The sequence below is a fragment of the Saccopteryx leptura genome, chromosome 2, assembly GCF_036850995.1.
Source record: "Saccopteryx leptura isolate mSacLep1 chromosome 2, mSacLep1_pri_phased_curated, whole genome shotgun sequence".
Classification (NCBI taxonomy): Eukaryota; Metazoa; Chordata; class Mammalia; order Chiroptera; family Emballonuridae; genus Saccopteryx; species Saccopteryx leptura.
In genome coordinates, this window is record NC_089504.1 from 223,193,007 (window position 1) to 223,216,313 (window position 23,307).

A 23,307-nucleotide genomic window follows, 5' to 3' on the forward strand; every position below is an offset into this window, starting at 1 on the left:
GGAACTCTGTGAAGTAACAGGGTCTTGCTGTGTCTGGGAGAGATCCAGAAAAGTCTCACGAGGGAAGGAAGCCAGCTTCCCTCCTCAACCTGCAACCCTGGTGGGCATCATCCTATCCAGTTAAGGCAGATGCCGGTGGAAAGGGTGTGGAGACAGTTCAATTTCTCCTGGCTAACAAGGGCATGTGTGTCCTTCGTACTTGACGAGGGTCAACCTTTTGTAAAGTTACTCTGCAGAAACATCTCATCCCTCTGTATTTGGTGTGAGTTTATATTCACCTGGTTCAAGACACAACAATCTTTTTGATTTTTAACAAACACCCGGAGATAAAAAGATAGGTCAGAATGCTCCTCTCGTTTTCTCTGGAGGGAAGTGCTAGCTGACCTCCCCAAGTGAGATCAGAGCTTCGTCAGAGGAGTGGGTCTGAGAAGTATATAGGTCCTCATGTCCTGACCTGCCTGCATAAAGTGTCTCCGAGAGCTTGAACCTGAGCCCTGTGGACTTCTTTGCCGGCTCTGAATGTCATGACTGACACAGAACTCAAGGGGCTTCCAGAACTGAGGGAGGTAAGACTCACAGAAAACCAGTAATGACACTGGTTCTTCTTGATTTCTTTAAAAATCAGGCAGACCTTTAAAAACAGTTACCTGGTGGTGATGGGTGAATTGCCTCCTCCTAAAATTCATTTGTTGATGTCCTAACCTTCACTGCCTCAGAATGTGACCCTATTTGGAGAATAGGCCCATGGCAGATGTAATTAGTTGCCTGGGGTTATTAGGGTGGGGCCATCATCTAATAGGACCAGTGTCCTTATAAAACAGGGATATTTGGACACAGACCTGCAAACAGGGAGGATGCCATGTGACACCGAAGACAGAGATTTGGATGACATGTCTATAACCCAGGAATCACCAAAGATTGTTGTCCAAACCACCAGAAGCTGGGGGAGGCAATAAACAGACCCTCTTCCCCCTCATCCAGCTTCAGAAAGAACCAGCCCTTTCAGCACCTTGACCTCAGATTTCTGGCTTCCAGGGTGTGAGATCAGGCATCCCCTTCATTTAAGCCTCCCAGTCGTGGTACCTAGTTAGACCAGCCCCAGGTATCTATAGCCCAGACAGACTTTTATTTGTCCATGTCCTCATCTGAAACACATAGGATGCCACTTGACCACCATTTATGTAACTTAGGTTATGTCAGATGAGCAATGGTTTGAGATATTACTCCTAAGCAAACTGGAAATGGTCACACAGGCTATGGGACACCGGAAGTGTTTATATTTGTTTCGAGTGAAGCAATATTTTTCAGAAATCATGACTGAGAGACAGCCCTTACTCGTTTACAGTAGGGTTTCCGCCCTCAAGCTCTCATCATGTATGAAAGGAAATGTTAGTTGGAGGCCTCAGGAGATTGTCAGTAAAGCCACTCAAAGATCCTTTTGATCTCTGAGCAGCCCTGAGGACAGACATGACTTCTCTCCTTCTGAGAAAATGCTTTGTTCTCTCGACTCTACTTAAGAAGGCCATGGGGATGCATGGAATACATGAGGCTTTCCTTGTCTGCAGGACAGAGTTAGCCCGGGTCTCTATCACGTGAAACAGCACAGGGTTGTAATCTCTTAGGAGACATAAATAATTCTCCATAATACCTTTGGAAATACTTTGATCTTTCTGTGTACTTCTCTGTAGCAAGATGGTACCGCAAACCCTATTTGACTTGTCAGCTCAATCAAGTTAGGGTAGTGATATTATCCCTTTAATATCATGTCTTCAGTGTAAGACACCAAAAGGATACAGGTAATTTTACTAGGTCCTGAAAAATTCCAGAGCCAATGCAGTGAATCCCCGTTTCATGTGTCTACTTTTCTCCTGTTTTATTCACTCTGTTAATGGGCTTTAAACGATTCTTTAAAAACCCTATCTGGGCCCTGGCTGGTTGGCTCAGTGGTAGAGCATCGGCCTGACGTGTGGAAGTCCTGGGTTCGATTCCCAGCCAGGGCACACAGGAGAGGCACCCATCTGCTTCTCCATCCCCCCTCCTTCCTCTCTGTCTCTCTCTTCCCCTCCCGCAGCCGAGGCTCTATTGGAGCAAAAAGATGGCCCGGGTGCTGGGGATGGCTCCTTGGCCTCTGCCCCAGGCGCTAGAGTGGCTATGGTCGCGACAGAGCGACGCCCCGGATGGGCAGAGCATCGCCCCCTGGTGGGCATGCCTGGTGGATCCCGGTCGGGCGCATGTGGGAGTCTGTCTGACTGCCTCCCCGTTTCCAGCTTCAGAGGGATGCAAAACAAAACAAAACAAAACAAAAAAACCCCTATCTGCATTGACAATTTCAATTTTCAAGTGAAAGCCTAGTTCTCACAGCCCTTCTGCGGTACGGGGTTCCAATGATTCTCCACCTCCCTCTGCCCCGCTCTCCCTATGGACTGGTCTGATTAGGGATAGGTGGGACAGGACACTGGAGAGGACAGTAGGCTCTTTGAAGGTCACATATTCATTCCATGGTAAAGAACTGAGGTTGCTTTGACAGGGGGTGGGGAGCTGCTGAAGAGTTTGAATCAAAGGAATGGTAAGGTCAGACCTGTGTCTTGGCAAAATCACTCCAGAAGCAGCTAGGGAATGGGTCCCTGGAGGAGGAGGCTAGAACCTGAGAGCTCACTGCGAAGCCACTGAAGTGGTAAGCCATGGTGGCATCGTGGGGGGAGGGGTCCTGGGAGGAAGACAGATTCAGGAAGATTTTGTTAACTGTCCAGTACTACAAGTTGGTCACGTCACTGCTGGAAGCACAGGTCATGTCGATTTCTTGACCTATCCTTCTATGGGAAAATAAAATTTCATGGTTGGTGCTGTTTAATAAGTGGTAACAGAAAATCAGGAGTCATCATTGGCCCTGGGAGTTTCATCTGGGTTAACCATCTGGGTTAGTCTCATTCTAAGGAACTCGGGAAATTCCAGGTTGATAAACCTGGTTAATCTGAACTCTTCCATATTTGTAGTATTCCCTGGGCTCGTCCAAGTGGTCAGCTACCCGGCCATTTTCCTTTGCCTTATTTATCCTCCAGACATCTGGGGTGGCATCCCTTTCTGATATGCTCAGGGCACGGGCAGAAAGCGGGAGACAAACTCCGTTTGTCTGGTGAGGTGCGGCCAGCAAGTGTGTGTGCCACAGTCGACGGCCCCCTGCGCTGTGAACTTGTCCCTTTCACAGAAGTTGAGGGAAGTGGTCTGTTCTTTTTTGGAATCAGGCCTCCTGATGTGGCATTAGGGGGACCCTGCCATTTTCCAAGGGAATAACCTAGTCTTGCCCGGGGGCCTGAGAAAGAACAAGCCAGGATTGCTTACAGTTTGCTGAAGCGGCACCTTCTCCAAGTCCCAGGGGCAGGTGAAGCCTTGCTACCAGGTGTGATCAAATCTATTTCACATAGAAGGCCAACAGGGGGCAGAGCAATCTTTCCTATAGGCCGAGAGGAACCTGCAGTCAAGCCTCCACGGGTGGGCCTCCACCTCTGAGCTTTCCTAGTTACCTATACGAACAGGGCAGTAACTTGTCACTTCAGAACTTTTACCCTCCTTATATGTTTATATTATATATGTTAATGATGAGTGCTGTGTAAAAGGTTTCTAATTAATTAAGATTTCAAGTCCTGGAGCAATTAAGCCAAAATATTTATAGCCACTTTTTTTTTTTTTAATGGGATGGTTTCTTTTTGGTGTGTAGAAACAAAAAAGGTAAAAACAATTCTAATTTTAGGCCACTGAAAGCTATTATTCTTTGTTGATTAGAGAGCAGAATACATAGTGAGGGTTTCTCTTTGTGATTTCAAAAGACAAACTTTTAATGACAGATTTGGGTATGTCAGTAACAGGCAAATTGAATCCAAACCTCCATGGAGATTCCTCTGAATTACTGCCTGTTACGTTGGGCACAGCAGGGATTGCTAATGGTGGCTTTTGCCACAAGGAGCAGCCTTTCTCCTAGGCGTTCCATTCTCGCTCTGTTTGCTACTCCTGATACCTGTTTCTACAGTCTCCTCACTGCACATGAAGCCAGCCACCTGAGTCCCTTGGCTTTCCTGCACCCTTTGAAGCAGTTATTTCATCTGGTCACAGATAGCCATGAACCATCTCAACACTTGTCTGCAGGATTCTCTTTGAAGCTTGGCATAGGAAACATTTTTCTATGAATGGAGATAAGTGTCTTTTAAAGAGAAGAGTGAAATTATTCATTCTGTGCTACTCCCTCCTTCTTCCTCTCTACCCATCCCCAGAAGAGCTGAAACTTGGGAGTGGGCCAGACTTCAGTGTGGACACCAGGAGACCCGTCCCTCATGCTGTCACAAAGCTCAGCAGGGCAGGAGAAGGGCCGACTCTTCCTGCTCAGCTAAACAAACACGTGACTGCCCATCTTGCTTTAGGTTGTAAACACAGAGCGAGGAAGGAGAACGTTAGGGCATGGATATGGATCAGAAGGGTACAAGTCTGAGGTTTGGTGTCCTAAGAAAGATGTGACAGAGTAAGGGGACGAATAAACACCAACTGTAACGAGCACAGTCCTTGGGGACATCCCGTGAAGGGGTGAGCTCAGTCCCACTTGGGCCAGCAGCATCTGTGTGTCTTTGTTTACTGGACCACGGTGCAATCTTGATATTCAGCATGTGCATGTTCAAACACGGATTTTAGAAAGGTTTAAGTTGAAGCACTTCAAAGAAAAGTAAAAATCAGAGTCAGACTTTTGAGCTTATAATTTTAAATTTCACATTAAAATTCTCTTAAAAGTGATTTTCTGCTTAGAAAAACAGAAGTTTTTGCTATTCAAACCTTATCTATATTACTTTTTCTCTGAAAATTCCAGACATAGAAAATGTCATTCTTAATAAGTGGATTTCTAATTAGCTTATTGTTTTTGAAAGAAATAACAAATGTTTTTATGTTTATGATTGCTTAGTATGGATGTATAGTTACATTTTGGATTATATATATGTGTATCCATCACTAAACAATTCCAGACAATTAAGGCAAAACAAAATTGATTGTTTAATAATTTAGTCATTTTTCTCCTTGCAAAAATGTTTTTAAAAAGTTGGATGACTTGCTTCTTATGGATATAAATGTATATCCTGTCTTTTCTTGAATACACAAGAAAACTGGGTTAAGCTATTTCTTTTTCTTTCAAATTATTTTTGGCAACTCTTGGGGAAAATCTGTTGGCTTGTCAAGATAAATTTTAGCAGCAGTATCCAGGTTATGGAAACCATTGCAAAATATCTGAGAGATAAAGGACCTTTGCAGAACTAGGGTTACCAATATGTTTATACATTTTACACATGTATTTTGGTACGGTGAGTACTCAAAATATTTGGATGTTGTATAAGCTAGAGACAGCTTTCATTCTTTTATTTTATTTTTAAAGTAAGAGAGATTCTGGTGAAAGGGGATTTCAAGTTTCCAGGGGCACCTGGCAAGAATGGGTCCTCTCAGATTCTTCGAGAAGCAGTGCTCTGCTCATTTGAGAATGTTTCTGTGGACAGCTGTCTAGTGTGTTGCTTGTGATCCCGGGTGTTACCAATGTGGGTGAGGCCTCACACCCGCCAAGTGAGTTCAGCACCGTGATTTTGAATTTGTCAATCACCTGGGCCACCAGGCCCCTCATCTGCATATTATATATATATATGTATCTGATTGTTTTGCTTCCCCCACACACAATTCTGTGGGTCAAGCACACACTTGTGGTTACTCCTCCTGGTTCCCCTCAAACCCTGGTATAGGGAGCAGTTTCCAGGCTACTAGAAAGAGAGGTCGTGTGAGAAACTGTGGCTCACCTGCCACAATGTTCATGTTCAAAGGATTGTAACCGACAGAGAGTTGGTATGTGCCCAATGGAGAGCATAGGCCTTGGAGTCAGGTGACACTGAATTCAAACCCTGAAATCTGCTCACTGACTGCATGGCTACAGACAAGCTATCATCCACTCTGAGCTCTTCCTTACTGTCTCGTGAAGCTGCTATGAGAACTAAAAGACATAATAATGTGGGCAAAGTGCTGAATGTGATGTCCACGGGCTGGGGGTTGCCAGTGGAAGACTTTGGTTTTGTATTAGTGTCATTATCATTGTTATTGTTACTATGAATAATAAACTTCAGGGTAGAGCAATGCACAGGATGGGAGAAGAGAGCAAGGGGCAAGTCGTTTGGGGGAAGCAGGTCATGGGAACAAGAGATTATGGAACTAGGCAAGAGCCACCTGGCTGAGTTGGCAGGAGCCTGCCTGAATAAAGTGCACCTTTCCAGGGCTAGTCCAGTTCTCTGTCTTAGCAGCTCCCAAGCCTGTGCTGAGACAGCCCAGTTAGCTACATATGATGTCTTTCTCCATGCTCTACAATGCCCCGGGCAGCAGAGTTGTAAAGGTGGACTCTAAAAAGGCACAATTTGAGATCTTTATTGTTCAGTTCTGAGCATCCCGGCCCTCCCGAGCGCCTCGCTAGCCCTATTCCCTGGGCCTCCCTCTATGGCTTCCTCAAGGCCCTCTCAGCTGGGCCAAACGCAGGCTGTTGGCTTAGCCCAATGGTCAGCAAACTCATTAGCCAACAGAGCCAAATATCAACAATACAACAATTAAAATTTCTTTTGAGAGTCAAAATTTTTTTTTACTGAGTTTTTATTTTATTTATTTATTTATTTTTTTAAATTAATTTTATTTTTTTAATGGGGCGACATCAATAAATCAGGATACATATAGTCAAAGATAACAAGTCCAGGTTATCTTGTCGTTCAATTATGTTGCATACCCATCACCCAAAGTCAGATTGTCCTCTGTCACCTTCTATCTAGTTTTCTTTGTGCCCCTCCCCCTCCCCCTTTCCCTCTCCCTCTCTCCCCTCCCCCCCGTAACCACCACACTTTTATCAATGTCTCTTAGTTTCACTTTTATGTCCCACCTACGTATGGAATAATGCAGTTCCTGGTTTTTTTCTGATTTACTTATTTTGCTTCGTATCATGTTATCAAGATCCCACCATTTTGCTGTAAATGTTCCGATGTCATCATTTCTTATGGCTGAGTAGTATTCTATAGTGTATATGTGCCACATCTTCTTTATCCAGTCATCTATTGACGGGCTTTTTGGTTGTTTCCATGTCCTGGCCACTGTGAACAATGCTGCAATGAACATGGGGCTGCATGTGTCTTTACGTATCAATGTTTCTGAGTTTTTGGGGTATATACCCAGTAGAGGGATTGCTGGGTCATAAGGTAGTTCTATTTACAGTTTTTTGAGGAACCACCATACTTTCCTCCATAATGGTTGTACTACTTTACATTCCCACCAACAGTGGATGAGGGTTCCTTTTTCTCCACAGCCTCTCCAACATTTGCTATTACCTGTCTTGTTAGTAATAGCTAATCTAACAGGTGTGAGGTGGTATCTCATTGCAGTTTTGATTTGCATTTCTCTAATAGCTAAAGAAGATGATCATCTTTTCATATATCTGTTGGCCATTTGTATTTCTTCCTGGGAGAAGTGTCTGTTCATGTCCTCTCCCCATTTTTTTATTGGATTGTTTGTTTGTTTGTTGTTGAGTTTTATGAGTTCTTTGCATATTTTGGATATTAGGCCCTTATCTGAGCTGTTGTTTGAAAATATCATTTCCCATTTAGTTGGCTTCCTGTTTATTTTGTTATTAGTTTCTCTTGCTGAGCAAAAACTTCTTAGTCTGATGTAGTCCCATTCATTAATTTTTGCCTTCACTTCTCTTGCCTGTGGAGTCAAATTCATAAAATGCTCTTTAAAACCCAGGTCCATGAGTTGAGTACCTATGTCTTCTTCTATGTACTTAATTGTTTCAGGTCTTATGTTTAGATCTTTGATCCATTTTGAGTTAATTTTAGTACAGGGGGACAAACTGTAGTCAAGTTTCATTCTTTTGCATGTGGCTTTCCAGTTTTCCCAGCACCATTTATTGTAGAGGCTTTCTTTTCTCCATTGTGTGTTGTTGGCCCCTTTATCAAAAATTATTTGACTATATATATGTGGTTTTATTTCTGGACTTTCTATTCTGTTCCATTGGTCTGAGTGTCTATTTTTCTGCCAATACCATGCTGTTTTGATTGTCGTGGCCCTATAATAGAGTTTGAAGTCAGGTATTGTAATGCCCCCAGGTTCATTCTTTTTCCTTAGGATTGCTTTGGCTATTCGGGGTTTTTTATAGTTCCATATAAATCTGATAATTTTTTAGAGCCAAATTTTTTAAACTTAAACTATATAGGTAGGTACATTCCTTATCGAGGTAGCGCCCGCATGTGGTATTTTATAGAAGAGCCACACTCAAGGGGCCAAAGAGCCACATGTGGCTCACGAGCCGCGGTTGGTTTGCTAACCACTGACTTAGACCAAAGTTTTCCAGCCTTCGCTTGCCTTTCTAGGCTCCTGTTCTGGGTTTGGCTCTGTCTCTGTCTCCCTCTGTCTTCTATCTACCAGATTGGTTTGACCTGTTTGGGTCTGCTTGGAGGAGGAGCCATGGGGCTTAGGTAGAATGCCATAAGGTTCTCTGGCTTGCCTTGTGAAGATTGCTCTTCTGACTGAACCCATTCATCTTGTCAATGCATGTAACTCTCTCCCTTTCCTACCTTTCAAAGTTTAGGTTAACAGAATTCAGGTTATTTTTACCTTTATTGGTTTATACTGATTTCTCTAATCCCCTCCATGGATCATCAAGACTTAATAGAAACTTGATAGAGTTGATTTTTGAGCATTTTAAAAGACCTTTGAAAGATGGAATAGGTTTTCAAATTGAAGGATATTTTTAATTATTTTCAATTAATTGAAATTAATTTTGACAAACGGCTGGGATTCAGGATCTGAAGAGAGTCTCCTTGGCCATAACCAAAGAAATAGAGTGAACCAAATTTTTTTCACTTCATTTATTCATCTTATTTTTCCTTTTTAAAAATTGTGATAAAATCAACATAATATTTATTATTTTAACCATTTGTGAGTGTTCTCCATAGCGTGAACATAGTCACAATGTTGTGTACTCATCACCACTATCCATACGCAAAACTTTCTCACGTTACCCAACAAAGAGTCTGTATCCCTTATACAACGACTCTCCTTTCCCTCTGCCCCCCCACCCTGGTAATCTCTATCTATTTGTCCTTTTATTAAGAACTGAATGCAGCTAGCTAACCATGTATATTCATTTTCTATTGCCACATAACTAGTTGAGTGACTTAACACAAATTCCTTTTGTCACCGTTTCTGAAGGTAAGAGGTCCAGGCATGGTGGAGTTGGGTCCTCTGTTTGGAGTTTCACGGGTTGCAATGAAGATGTTGGATGTTCTGTGGTCCTCACCTGTGGCTCAGAGCTCTCCTTCAATCTCAGTGTTAATGGAACTCATTGTTTTGTGGTTGTATGATTGATTGATGTCCTCATTTCCTTGTTACAAGATGGCTTAGGACTGTTCTCAGCTGCTCTCAGCTGCCTGCTGTCCCTTGCCATGTGACCCCATAAGTGATTCACAGCATGGTAGCTGTACCTTCTTCCAGGCCACCAGAAGCCTATCTCTGACTCCTTCTTCAGGGACCAGCCAGCGAAACACTCTCTCTCAAAAGCCTCACCTAATGAGGCCAGGCCCACCTCAGTTATAACGAACTATACTCCCAGCATATAACGAACTATACTCTCAGCACTGATATCTTATCATACTCACAAATTTTTCCCCATTCAGAGGAAGTGATAATTCCAGATATTATATACCAAAGGAGGATATCTCAGGTACCATTTTAGAATTCTGCCACCCCACTAACAGGGCCAAGAGCTCTCAGCCCAAATGACTTACAATAATTCTTTCCATACTTAACTTCTGCAAAGTTCTTTCTGATAGTCTGCTTTTTCAGGCTGTGCAGGATGGACACTGGGGCAGAGAACATAAGTCCCCATCTCTCATTTATATGAACTTGATCAAGTCCTTTCACTTTCTGAATCATTTAATCCACATTTGCAAATAGGGGCTCTAGGAAAGGTCTGTGAATCTGGGGTGTGATGGACAATTGCATAGTCACTCAACAACTGTTTACTGAGCATCTACTTACTAAGCATCAAACTTGCTTTCTGGAGGCCAGCGATCGAGGATCAAGGCCTTGGGCCTTGGGCTGGGTGCAGAGAGCTGTGACTCAGGTTGCCAGTCATATTTATATATATATATATATATATATATATATATATATATATAAATTATTGAATACCTACCTAGTATGCATCAGAGTTGGTTTCAGGCACTGAGGATACATTGGAGGTCAAAGCAGCTGAAAGTCCTGCCTTTATGGCCCTGACATTACCATCAAGGGAAACAGAAAGTAAGTATTGTATATGTATAAAGAGGACAATGTCCCAAAGTAGGATAAATGCTGTAACAAAAAAATGTTCCAGGTACAACTGCTCAGGAATGCTAGGTAATGAGTGAGACAGGAGGTGTTTTCAAGGGTTGTCTTTAGTAAATCCAAAAACGTTAGGAATACTAGCTAGGTAAGCATCTGAACTCATCTCTTGAAACTAATCCTTAAAAAAAAAATCCTTAATGGAGCAGGGCTTTCACAAAACATCTTGCTGCATGGAATGCTGGGTGGCTGCTGTTGAGAGACCAAATCACTGTGGGGGTCCCACCCATGAGGAGTGAACAGTCACTGTCTCCAGTACAGCTACAGGTAACAACAGAACAACAGAATGAAGCCCATAAAAAAATGAAACGTTAACATCCTGGACATGGCAAGAGTCAGCCCTCCATAAACTTTTAGAAGGATGTGGAAGATATTTTGGGACCGTTCCTTTCCACTGGGGCCTCCTCGTCTTTGGCACTATCCCTGGGAGAGGCGTAGAGCCAGGCGAATAGGAGAGCCAACGGGACTTGGAGATGACCTCCTTAAGCCTTTTATATACTAGTTTATATACTAGTTTATGAAACTGTAGTTCCAGGAAATAGTTGACTTCCCAAGGTTACCCAGCGAGTGGCAACGCTGGCACTAAGCCCAGGACTCCTGACTCCTCTAAAGACTCATAGACACATGCAGGGCCCTTCCAACATGATCCCTCGGGCCCCCTCCCCTAAGTCCTGCATGCTCCCACCAAGCCTGAAGGTGCCTCCATCCTGGCTCTCTCTAGCCTGTACGTGCCCGAAGATAGGGACTATGTCTTATTTGATGCTGGATTCATTTGCTAGGCTGTTGTAATGAAGTATCGCAAATGAGTGAATTCAAACAACAGGCCTTTATTTTCTGGAGGCTAGAAATTCAAAATCATGATGTTGACAGGGTTGGATCCTTCGGAGGCTGTGAGGCAGGATCTGCTCTGTGCCTCTCTCCCGGCTACTGCTGGTTTGTTTGGCCATCTTTGACTTTCCCATATCTCTTTGGCCCATATCTCTGCCTTCTTCACATGTGTTCTTCCTGTCAACTGATGGTCATTGGTGCCAATTCAGTGCCAAGAAAAAACCCCAGTATTGGGTGTTATGAAGAAGGAACCTTTATTCAGTGAAAAGAGCTCAATTGTGATACAGCACAGCTGTGAAAACAGCATGGTTGTGAGGCAGCCCTGGGGCCAGGCTCCTCTTCAGTTAGGCTATTCTGCTCTGCTCTGCTGTGCTGTGCTCTGTTCCACTCTGTGCCAGTGACAGCTACAGATGGGGAAACACAGTCCTCTGTCTTCACTAGAAAGGGAAAGTGAGATCTGGGAGCCAGAGAGGAACTGGCTTATACAGACAGAAGTCCCTACTCCTGGTGCTTGATTAATCCATCCTCATGCAGATGAGGACTCCAAATCCTCACAGCTTGATTGGTCCAAAAAGACCATCCTGATTGGTTAAAATAGAGTTGCTCTGATTGGTTGATGAAAATGTTGGATATAGCTATGCAGCTCTGAGTGGATGGAGAAAGCTTCAGTCTTATTGGTTTAAGTAGGATTCTAGGAACTTCTTTATAAGGACTGGCTCAGATGGCAGGAAAACAGTTTAGGCAAGCTTCTCCCTGAAGTGCAGTTTGTACGAGAGGGCCCTGTGTAGAAATGGTTGCTAGGCTCTGTTTTTGTTTTTATTTATTTAAAAAAATTTTTTTTTTAATTTATTCATTTTTAGAGAGGAGAGAAAGAGGAAGAGAGAGAGACAGAGAGAGAGAGAGAGAGGAGAGAGAGACAGAGAGAGAGATGGAGGGAGGAGCTGGAAGCATCAACTCCCATATGTGCCTTAACCAGGCAAGCCCAGGGTTTTGAACTGGCGACCTCAGCATTTCCAGGTTGATGCTTTATCCACTACACCACCACAGATCAGGCTGTTTTTATTTTTAAATTTAAGCCGAGTTAAGCTACCCAGAGCCCTTCTTAGTAGATATCTTCTTTCTCAGGGTCCATGTTCCTGTGTGCCTGGGTATGTCCACATTTCCCGTTTTTATAAGAACTCCATCATATTGAATTAGGGTAAGTCCTTGTTCTAACTAATTACATCTGCAATGCCCTATTTCTAAATAAGGTCACAATTGTGAGGTTCTAGGGTTAGTACTTCAAAATATAAATTTTGGAGAGATACAATTCAACCTGTAACAGATACTATAGGCTCAATACCATAGAGAAGGTACTTAATAAAAATGTGATGGATAAATAAATGCTGTGCCCTGTCTCCCTGGTTTCTACGCTGCCATGATCTGACCCCTGATGATTTATCATTGCTATCTCCTGGCACCTCCCAGGCCACTGCACGTCCATCAGCTATGGGATCTAGTCTAGTGATATGTGCCAGTGAGAGAGGACTGTGTCCCCAGAGGAGTCACCAGAGAAGATCTGTGGGGAAATTCTAACCTTAAGAGGAAAATTCTGCACTCAGGTGGATGTTTTAGAGGTAGCTCCTGAGATGACAAAGAATAAGGCCAGGACTTATTTGTGCTTCCATCTTTTCTAAAACTTCTGAACTTGGTGATCGACCTATGAAGAGTCTTGGTCATATTCTTCCATGTACATTGTTCCAGCTAAATTTCACCATAATATTTCATAGATGCAGAAACAGAGGGAGATCCTAGGATATATATTTCAAGGCTCAGCACTAATCCTACTTCCTCCATGAAGCATTCTTGGATTTTTTTTCTATCAGAAAGGATGCCTCTCTCCTCTCTATTTCTGGAGCACCTACAATTTCCATCATGCCCAAATTCAATGTGTTCTGTTAGCTAAGCGATTGATATAAGTGTAGGTGAATGGGGTGAACCAGAGGCTGTTACATGTGTTAGTAGAGTGAATTTTTAAGTTCAGGAATGCTGGGAATTTTATCTCTATCTTATATAACTCTTTCTACTCTGGTAGTAGGAATTCCCTTTAGTGAAGAGATAAGACATTTACTTTGGCTTATACTAAGATGTGAATGACTGATACAACATCCAATCTAAGATTATATTTTGGTAAAAAAAGAGGGAACATGACAATACAGAGGTTGTTTGAAGGGGAGGGAAGAAAGGATAGTAAGGAGAGAGACAGAAGCCACTGGAGATTGATCTTACTCTACAATTTTGTTTGTAGCTCTATGTAGAGGAGAAACGCAGACATGAAAGCCTCTTATCCCCTGGTTCCCAGGAGAATCATGCTATTCCATCACCTATCAGGGGCTATGTCTTTCCTTTTCAATATGAAGATTTCCTTTACAAAGAAATGTAAATGCCTAGACAATCAAGAACATGCTGGAACCTGATCAACTTTATAATCTGATCTTGTGCTACAACTGAGAGCATATGCACAGATACCTACCTAACAAGAGAAAAGTCCTAACCTAAACATTTTTATTTGTGTGAAATAACTGTGAAAAACAGTTATTTCTGTTTATTGGAACCTCTTTAAGAGGCTGCGAGTTTTGTAAGTTTTGTGGCATTTAGGGATCAGAGAAGGATTTTCAGGAAAGCATTCTGATAGATCAGGTCTTTTGTCTTGTGTAATTCAAAACATGTCCCATCAGGCCAGTAAATGTGCTCGTGAGTGCTGAAGCTCTGCCGAGTGTCTGTGGGAGAGGGAAATTCATTATATCTGACCAACCGATAGTTAGGGCCCGATGAAAGATGTGTCTCAAATCATGTCTAAGTATTTGTTCTGAAGCATGCCAGGAAGAGGTTTGAAGGGAAAGCTCGGCCATAGACAAGCCAATGATCTGTCTTGCATCTATAAGGCAGAACTTAAGCCCAGTTATTGGAACATACTATTAAAAAAAAAAAGGTTGGCCGTGGCGACCGCCAGGAACACATGCCAGATGCACTGCTGGCTTGGCTCTCCCCCGACGTATGTTCATTCATGGGCATGGAGCCGAGACGGACTGTTCTCAGCCCCAGCCAGACTTAATGCTTCATTACCTTGCCCACCTCAACACAGGATGGAGTGCTGAGCGCCGAGCGGTAATAGCTGGCAATAGCAATCAACATAAATTACTGTGTGTTTAAATACTTGGATGTTTTTCCAATGTATGTTCACAGTCTGTATTCTGAAAATAATTGGGTAGGTACTTAACAAACCATGGGTCTTCGGTCTTAAGTGAATTAAATCTAGTCAATATTTTCTTATTGTGACGGGCAATTTCCGCAGAGCACGCAAGATGCAGGTAAAACAAAGCTGTGATTTTCCTTTGGAGCTATATGTCTCTTTCAGTAACTGAGCTTTAAAACTGAAAAAAAAAAGAGTAAAAGGCCAATTTTATATGCATTTGTAAAGAATTTATTTCATGTTTAGTGTTCCCTCTGTTAGGTGATAAGATCATCTTACGAATGCTTTCATACTTTGAATATTATAATTATTATAAAATCATGTCCATTGAAAAATGCCACCAAGAATTTAATTTTTAGGCTACTTTATGAAGGTATGATCAACAAAGAAAGCTGTACATATTTAATATGTGCAACTTGATGAGTTTTGTGATAATCATATACCCATGAAACCATCACTATATTCTATACCATAAACACATCCATCACTTCCAAAATTTTTCTACCATCCTCGTTATTTATTATTGATTTTTCTAGGAGGAATAGTTAATATGAGATCTGTCCCCTTAGCAAAATTTTAAGTCTATAATACAGGATTATTAACTATAGTTTCTCTATGCTGTCCAGTTGATCTTAAGAACTTACTTGTCTTGAATATCTGAAACCTTACCTCTTCTGACTACTTTAATTTGATATTTTCAAATTTTTAGAGTGCATATGTCTATAATCCAAATGCTACTCTGTCTGGTCAGAAAGGAAAGGAGCAATCTTAATGTTGTAGGGAAGGAATGGGGAGTTTTGAGCACATAATTGAAAGCTCAAAAGGTAATAAACATTGATTGATCAAAGCTGAGCTTTTCTGCAACTTGTTGCATGGCATTTTGCCTTTTTTCTGTCTTTTTCTGGAAATCACTGACAAATTTAGACAAAAATCACACACTATTAAATAATTGAATCTATACCTTAACTTTGATCCACCTCCTTGACACCAAATAAAATGTGTCAAATGAGATTTTTTTCATTGGATTTCAGTGAGGTTGATTTGAAGTTACAGAACTTCATGAACTTCCAACCAGTTCATGCTGGTTGGAAATCTGTGTTTCATAGACTCTGCTATCCCAAAAGAAATTGTTTCCGTGTGCAAATTGGCCTATTTGATCGTTAAACAAGTGCTTCCAGTGGTGGTGATTGATTTTAAGAGAATTTGTAAACTGCTGAAGTATATCTTTATAGTCTTTCTGTATGTTAGTTACTCTGACGTTTTGCAGGAAAGAATGGTTAACATGATTTTCAAAAAAATTTTTCAATGAGTATGTTTTTAGTTATGCCAAGTGGAGAGTCTTTAGACTTATTTAGTTATACCTGGAAAGTCGATTCAGTTTTGAACGTTAGAATTTAAGGAATCTTTAAGTACATCTTGGCCAATTCTCTCAATGCACAAAAAGGTTGTGACTCTGAAGCTCAGCAGGCTCTGTTGTCTTGCTAGAACTCCCGGTCCTGTGGTCTCTCCACTGTCCCAAGGCACCATCTTTACTGGTATCCATGCAGGCTCTGGCAACTACATAATATATGTTACAGTATTCCAAGTTCCATGATCTTTCTTAGAAGCCATGTCCTCCACTGTCTGTTCTCAATTCCTCGCCCCGACCCGTACTCCTGGTCTGTGATAGGGAGGAGGAAGGACATTTTTCCTGGACCTCGGTGTTATAAAGTGGGCTCATGTTAGAACTGTGGCAGTATCTCTACCTGATAAGATATTTATGTGCATTTATTTAAAACATTAATTTGTTTTAACATAAAACTTTAAAATACACTACAAGTCCATAACTATGTTTTTTTTGTTTGTTTGTTTTTGTTTTTTTGTATTTTTTTGTATTTTTCCGAAGCTGGAAACGGGGAGGCAGTCAGACAGACTCCTGCATGTGCCTGACTGGCATCCACCTGGCATGCCCACCAGGGGGCGATGCTCTGCCCATCTTGGGGTGTCGCTCTGCCGCAATCAGAGCCATTCTAGCGCCTGAGGCAGAGGCCACAGAGCCATCCTCAGCGCCCTGGCAAACTCTGCTCCAGTGGAGCCTTGACTGCAGGAGGGGAAGAGAGAGACAGAGAGGAAGGAGAGGGGGAGGGGTGGAGAAGCAGATGGGCGCTTCTCCTGTGTGCCCTGGCTGGGAATCGAACCCAGTACTCCTGCACGCCAGGCCGATGCTCTACCACTGAGCCAACCAGCCAGGGCCCATAACCATGTTTTAATATTTAATGCATCGGAATATTCCAGAACAGAAAATGACTGAGGTCTCTCAACATCAAGAGGTCCTGCTAATACTTGTGACTCAAAGAAAGTATATTCTCTCTCTTTTCCTTTGAAATTGTTGGAGGAAATATTTGTTTCTTTCAGCCAAAAAGTGTGATAGAATCCTGGATTCATCTCAACCTGTTAAATTTTACAAATTCTTTAGAACCATTTTTCTTGATTTTCTGAGATAGGTATCAATGTGCTTTTTTCTTTTTTTTTTTTTTTTAACTTTCAGGACACTGAAATTTTGTGTTTTAGTTTTCTGTGTTTGTATCTCGGCCCACTGGATAAATGGTAAGGCAAATGGTAAGGCCCACAATGGCAAAGGAGGTACTCACTCACCTTTGCCAGAGGGGAGAGCTGGTTAAGTGCCTGCCCTGTCTGGTGACTGTCCCTTCTAATCCCATGTGTTATGAACTGAAAGTTTGTGTCCTCTTAAGATTTATGTGTCAAAATCCTAACCCCCAATGTGATGGTATTAAGAGGTAAATCCTTTGATAGAACTAGGTCAAGAGGGTGGAGTGCCCATAAACAGGATTAGTGACCTTATAAGAAGAGATACCAGAGAGCTTGCTTTCTGCTGTGTGAAGATTCAATGAGAGCAAACCAGGAAGCAAGCTCTCAGTAGACACCGGATCTGTTAATACCTTGATCATGTATATACTTCACAGCCTCTAGAAGTATGAGAAATAAATGCTGGTTTTCTAGGTTAGCCAGCTTGTGGTTAATTGTTATGATAACCCAAACTGGCAAAGACGGCATGACAGGCATACGGAGAAGAGTAGGGAGAGGCTCGGGAAAGTAAGTTGGGGCTCAGTTTTGTATGACTGAGAGGTCTGGGTTTTATTCCAAAGGTAACAGGGGGCCATCAAGAAATGCTGGCTAAGGAAGACTGTCATGAGTAGAATACGACCCTAGTAACAATCTGATAGAATCACATGTGGAAGATTGGTGGGAGGCCTTGGTAATATTTTAGACAACTGGTAATATTGGTTGATCTTGTTGGCAGGAGAAAAAGGGGTAAAACCTGGAGTTATTATGAAAGTAGCATTGATTGCAATTGAGTTAGAATTGATTGGATCGCAGAACTACATTAAAAATGACCTTATTGATCAAATTTCTCAGCCAGGTCCCACCCTGAATGTCCCTGGAATACAAGTGACAGGTAGCAAACTAGGGTCTGATGCCCTGGTGGTTATCTTAACACCTCCCAATGCATCTGTCACCACTTTTGGACAATATTAATCTTTTTCTTTAGAATGAACCAAAATCGTCTTTGTCATTCCCCCCCATTGGTGCTGGTGCTGTGCTCTGCGGTGGTGCTACATAACATCACCTGATGGTTCTTCAAATATGTGAGGATAGCCGTCCTGTCCCTTTGTGTACATCTTCTCTGTGTCAGCTCCCAGTCCAGCTCTTCATCATGAGACAAAGCTTCAAGTTTCCTTGTCATCATGCTTGTTTCCCCCGGATGACCTCCAATTTGTCTGTGTGCCCCACAAAGTGACCACTCGTTGTAGCAGGTGTCACTGAGCCAGGGCCTAGGCCCAAGGCAGCAAACTCAAGAGTGAGTGGGGGAAAAGAAGTTGGTCACACAGCCGTATCGATAGAGGAAACGGCAGACTCTGAGCCCAAGGATGCTGGGGTCAGCAGCTTCTGAACTGGCTCCCAGGGATCCTCACTACCTGGCATTTTTGCCCTTAGAAAATTGCCTCATTGTGTGTATGCACTGGGCTCAGTGACCTGCTTCTAGTGTATTGAATATGACTGAAGTGGTGGAACGTCAGCTCTGAGGTTAGGTTATGACAAACTGACCTGCTTGCTCTCTCCCTCTGGTTTTTCTCATTGGCTTGCTCTGGAGAAGCAGGCTGCCTGCTGTGAGTGGAGGTCAGTGTGGCAGAGGGCTTCCAGGGGCTGGTCTTTATCTAAGAGCCTGGAAGACATTGAAGCCCTCAGTCCGAGAGCCCAGGAGGAATCAAATCCTTCTGATGATGATGTGAGTCAGTGAACTCACTCTAATGAGTAAGTAATGAACTTACTAATGAACATGACCTTTCGTCAGGCCAGTCTTGATCCATTGGATATATGATAGAAATAATAGTTGTTTTAAGGCACTAGTTTTGAAGTAATTTGTTGTGTGTGTCAATCAACAATAAATACTGGTTGCTGCCACTTACTCAGAATAGCAGAGAAGGAGTGGGGGCAGCCTGGCGGAGGGTTTCAAAGTTGTAGAAAAAGTACCTGGGGCCACAGCACTGTTGATGGTGGAGGATTCCAGACAGCCACAGGAATGTCACCGAGCCCAGGAGGGACACAGAGCATGGCTTCAAGGAAGGAGAAAGGTGTGGTCTCAGTTATGAGCACACATGAGACTCCCCAGAAATCTCTAAACCAAAGACATGGAGTGGTAGAAGTGATGTGGCCATTCTGACGGATTTAGACGGCATTTGTATTGCTCTTACTGTCCCCTATATGTCTTCATACTGGGAAACTCCATCACTATTGGCCTTATGTCTGTATGCCAGCTTCTGGCAGAATAAACAGAATAGAAATGGATTAAGCTACGAAGAGAGCAAATCTCAGAATGGGAATTAAGCTGGATAATAATGAGAGGTGAAACACTATTAGAAATAATAAACCAAAAATAACCTTTAGTTTCTTTCATTTATTCTGTAATTATTTGGTAAACATTTGTTCTATAAAATGGCACTCCAGAGGCTTAGGATCATATTAATTTCTGAAGAACAAATACAAATACCACCACAATTCAAGGCATAAGGAGATTGAATATATGTATTAATAGATGAAGTGAATTGTTTTAGATACACCACTCTATTAGAACCTAATGAAATTAAATGCTCATAAAAGTCCTAAAAATTTTAGATATGCTTTTGATTTTTCACCTCTCTCTTTACTCTTGCTTCTAATATATTATAGAACTCATTTTCCCATCTTGTTACATTTTACCCATCAATTATACTTATTGAAGTATTTCTTGGGGAAAATAGTAGTGATAATAAATGTAGTAATAAAAATAAAACATAACACTAAGACTTTTTTTTTTTTTAGCATTTATTGTCTATTAAGCACTGTGCTGAGGTTTTTCCATATATTAGAACTTCTAATTTATGAACACCATGATCTGACATGCACTATTTTTTTCCCAAGTGAAGGCAATGGAATATTAGATTGGAGAGCTTTCATTTTGTTCAAAGTCATGGCGTTACTCAGTGGCCGAGCCCGCCAGTCATGTGACCTGAGCCTCACTGCCTGCAGCCTTTCCTCCAGCATCCTGACAAGCCTCATGAGAAATTCTATAAGCTATGAATGAAATGTTAAATGAGATATTCAGTCATACCAGAATCAATTAATTTTGGAATAATCTTTCACCAACAAAACAACAAAATATATATGAGGCAACTATATATTTGCAGGCATTGAACATTACAGTTAAAGAAATGCTGTGCTCCTTGAAAGAAAGAAAACACATAATGTGAGCCTAGTTTCACCCAGCCATCTGCTTGGGACACTTGCTGAACTGTGACATGAAGGAAAGGAGCCAAACACTGAGAAGAGGAGATAGTTTGGAGCATGGTGCCATGGAAGCCACTGAATTTGCTCATCAGAACTGATGAGAAGGCAAATGAACAGAGAAGGGGGTCCAGAGATCTGCACAGGGGTTACTGTGAGTCTTTGGTCAAAGACTAAACTGTGTGTGCTCAAGACAAGCTTCCGGGAGGCCTCACAGAATCTAGTTATGAGGGGTCATGACATGAATGGTGATTCCAGAGGACTTATATTACTGAGGCCTGTTGATGTTCTTATGAACCAATGTTGAAGTTCTAAAGAAAATGATGGAAAGTCCTAGCCATTTTTTAAGATTCCAGAAAGATTACACCTTAAAAAGTTGAGCTATTCTAGCCAGTATAAGGGATACTATAGAATTCCTGACTAAAACCTAAAAGTATTGCCAGGATCAGGCAGTAAATTTTTAAAAATTTTTAAAAATTTATTCATTTTAGAGAGAGGAGAGGAAAAGGAAGGGGGCAGGAGCAGAAAGTATCAGCTTCCATATGTGCATTGACCAGGCAAACCAGGGGTTTTGAACCAGTGACCCAATCGTTCTAGATCGACGCTTTATCCACTGCACCACTACAGGTCAGGCCATGCAGTAAATGAAAGACTTTGCAAGAAAGCATCTCAGTAATCTATAAAGGAAGACATAAAACCAAAACCAAAAGTTTATATTTTAACAATCTAGGACCCACAATGTTCAAAACACAATAAAAGTGTACTAGATGTGCAAAGCCAAAACTACAAGTAATCAGAAGAAACAATCAAAAGAAACAAATCTGAAGTGAGACAAATGTTGAAATTGGCACACAAGGATTTTATAATTGTTGTTATAAATGAGTTTAGGGAAAAAGAATATAAACACAATGAACAATGGTACTATTAGCAGAGAAACAGAAACTCTCAACTCAAAAGAATATTCCTATAACTAAAAAATAAAATATCTGAAAAATGGCGCCGTGAGCAGTGCGTCCGACAGATCTCCCCAAAATCTCAACAAATTTATCAACTAGAAACAGAAAAATATATCCTCGGAGCATCCCAGAGTTCCACACACACACACAGAAAGCGAAAGGACTGTTGCTGAGAAGGGAATACGCCTGTGGTGAGTCAACCCACACGTGCAGCTACCCGTGCCGCGGTCCGGAGTCCCGGCTACCGGCGTGCACTAAGAAGCCGCGCACTCCCGGCTACCGGCGTGCGCTGAGAATCCGCGCGCCCCCTGTGCCGCAGTCCGGGAGGGGCGCCAAACCTGTCTTTCCTAGTCAGGAGATTCTCTCCGTGGGCGGGACACCTCACCCAGCCATTCAAGCTGCGGATCCAATCACTGAAATTAGCTTAACCCACGAAATCTGCGCACCCACGGGGTTCTAATTGATAAGATCTCTCCCAGTTCAGCGATCCAAGACAAGAGGCATAATATTTTTCAGTGCCGTTTGCTAAAGGGGCGGGGTCAACTTCTGATTGACAGAGCCTCCATATTCAGGGATATACCTAACAAGAGGGACTTGGCAGATATTAAGATCTATACAGCAAGCAGCGAATAGTGCATCTTCTTCCCAGCCAAAACAGGCTACAAAGTGTGGAAAGCCTGGGTTGAGTGGTCCAACTGAATGGAAGGCGCTGAACAGTCACCTTGACAACAATTGACTCCCAGCCCCACCTGATTACGCTGGAGGCTCTGACTGCCAGAGCCTTACCCAGAGCCTTGCGCTGAGTGAGGATAGAGTGGGGATTTCCCAGCTCTTTGAGCCTCTTACTCCCCAGACAGAAGCAGTGGCAGCCTCATAGCTGGATCACCAGGCTGCTAATTCAGGAAGGGGAGACTAGGGGAGAGACTCCAGGAAAGCAAACTCTCTCATTGTTGGACTCTGCAAACGCCAACAAGCCTTGACTACCAGCGAGACTAAAGTCAATTATATGACATTGCCATAGAATCCCATCAACTGCAAATCCCTACCTAAGCGTGACACAGGGGCAGAACCTGGGGTACAGAGTCACCAACCAGGAAGAGGGAGAGAAAAGAAAAAGGAAGAAGTTAACCTCTCAAAATCAAGAAAAACCCACAGACTTTATAACTTGTTCCACTAATTCTTTGTTGTTGTTGTTTCTTTCTTCTTACTTATTGCCTTTAATATTTGTATTTCCTCCACCTCGGTCCTTTTATTCTCTGCCCATCTTATGCTACCCTTTTCTTGAACTATACTACTACCCATGAGTGTTACATTTTATTTCTTTTCTTCATCCTTACTATCCTTTAGGGTTACACTCCAAAACCCTTAACTCTCACTCTCTCCCCTTTTGTTTTCTTTTTGTTTTCTTTTTGTTTTTTTTTCCCTTTCCTTTTTTTCTTCCTTTGTTTCTCTCTTTTTCTTATTTTTTCCTTTCTATTCATTTCTTCTTTTCTCCTTTTACTTTTCCTCCCAGTTAACCCTCAATCACGAACAAATTATTTAATTTGGGACTCAAGTTTTTTTTTGTTTTGTTTTTTTTGTTTGTTCTTTTTTTTTTTTTTCTTTTCTGCTTTTGTTCTTGGTTTTCCTTTATTTGTTTGTTTTTGTGGCATTTTGGGTACTTTTTACATTGCTTTTTAACTCACTAGCATTCCTCAAAACCCAAAGTCTCCATTGTATTTAGTCTTCGCTCCACTGAATACAACAGATTTTTACTTATTATTTTTATTTTTTCTTCTTTAAATATTATTATTTTTTCTCTCCTTTTTTCTGTTTCCCTCTTATCCCTCTCATTATATCTCTTAGTCGACCATCACTTACAAGCAAATCATTTTATGCTTGTCTAAGATATTCTCCCTTTTTTCTTTGTTTGTTTTTGTTTTTGTTTTGTTTTTTTGTTTATTTTTTTTTGCATTTAGTAGGTCCCTACTCCCTTTTTTGCTCCTTGAACTCTTCACCCCAAATCAGGCCCTCCGTTATAGGCAGTTTTTGTTCCATTTA

At 42.0% G+C, this 23,307-nt stretch overlaps 1 non-coding gene across 1 annotated transcript; it reads left to right on the plus strand.

The window, feature by feature from the left end:
* Window positions 1–1,924: 1,924 nt before the first annotated feature.
* Window positions 1,925–2,000, plus strand: TRNAV-GAC (transfer RNA valine (anticodon GAC)). Its single transcript has one exon. It is a non-coding gene; the product is annotated as a tRNA-Val (tRNA).
* The last annotated feature ends 21,307 nt before the right edge of the window (window positions 2,001–23,307 follow it).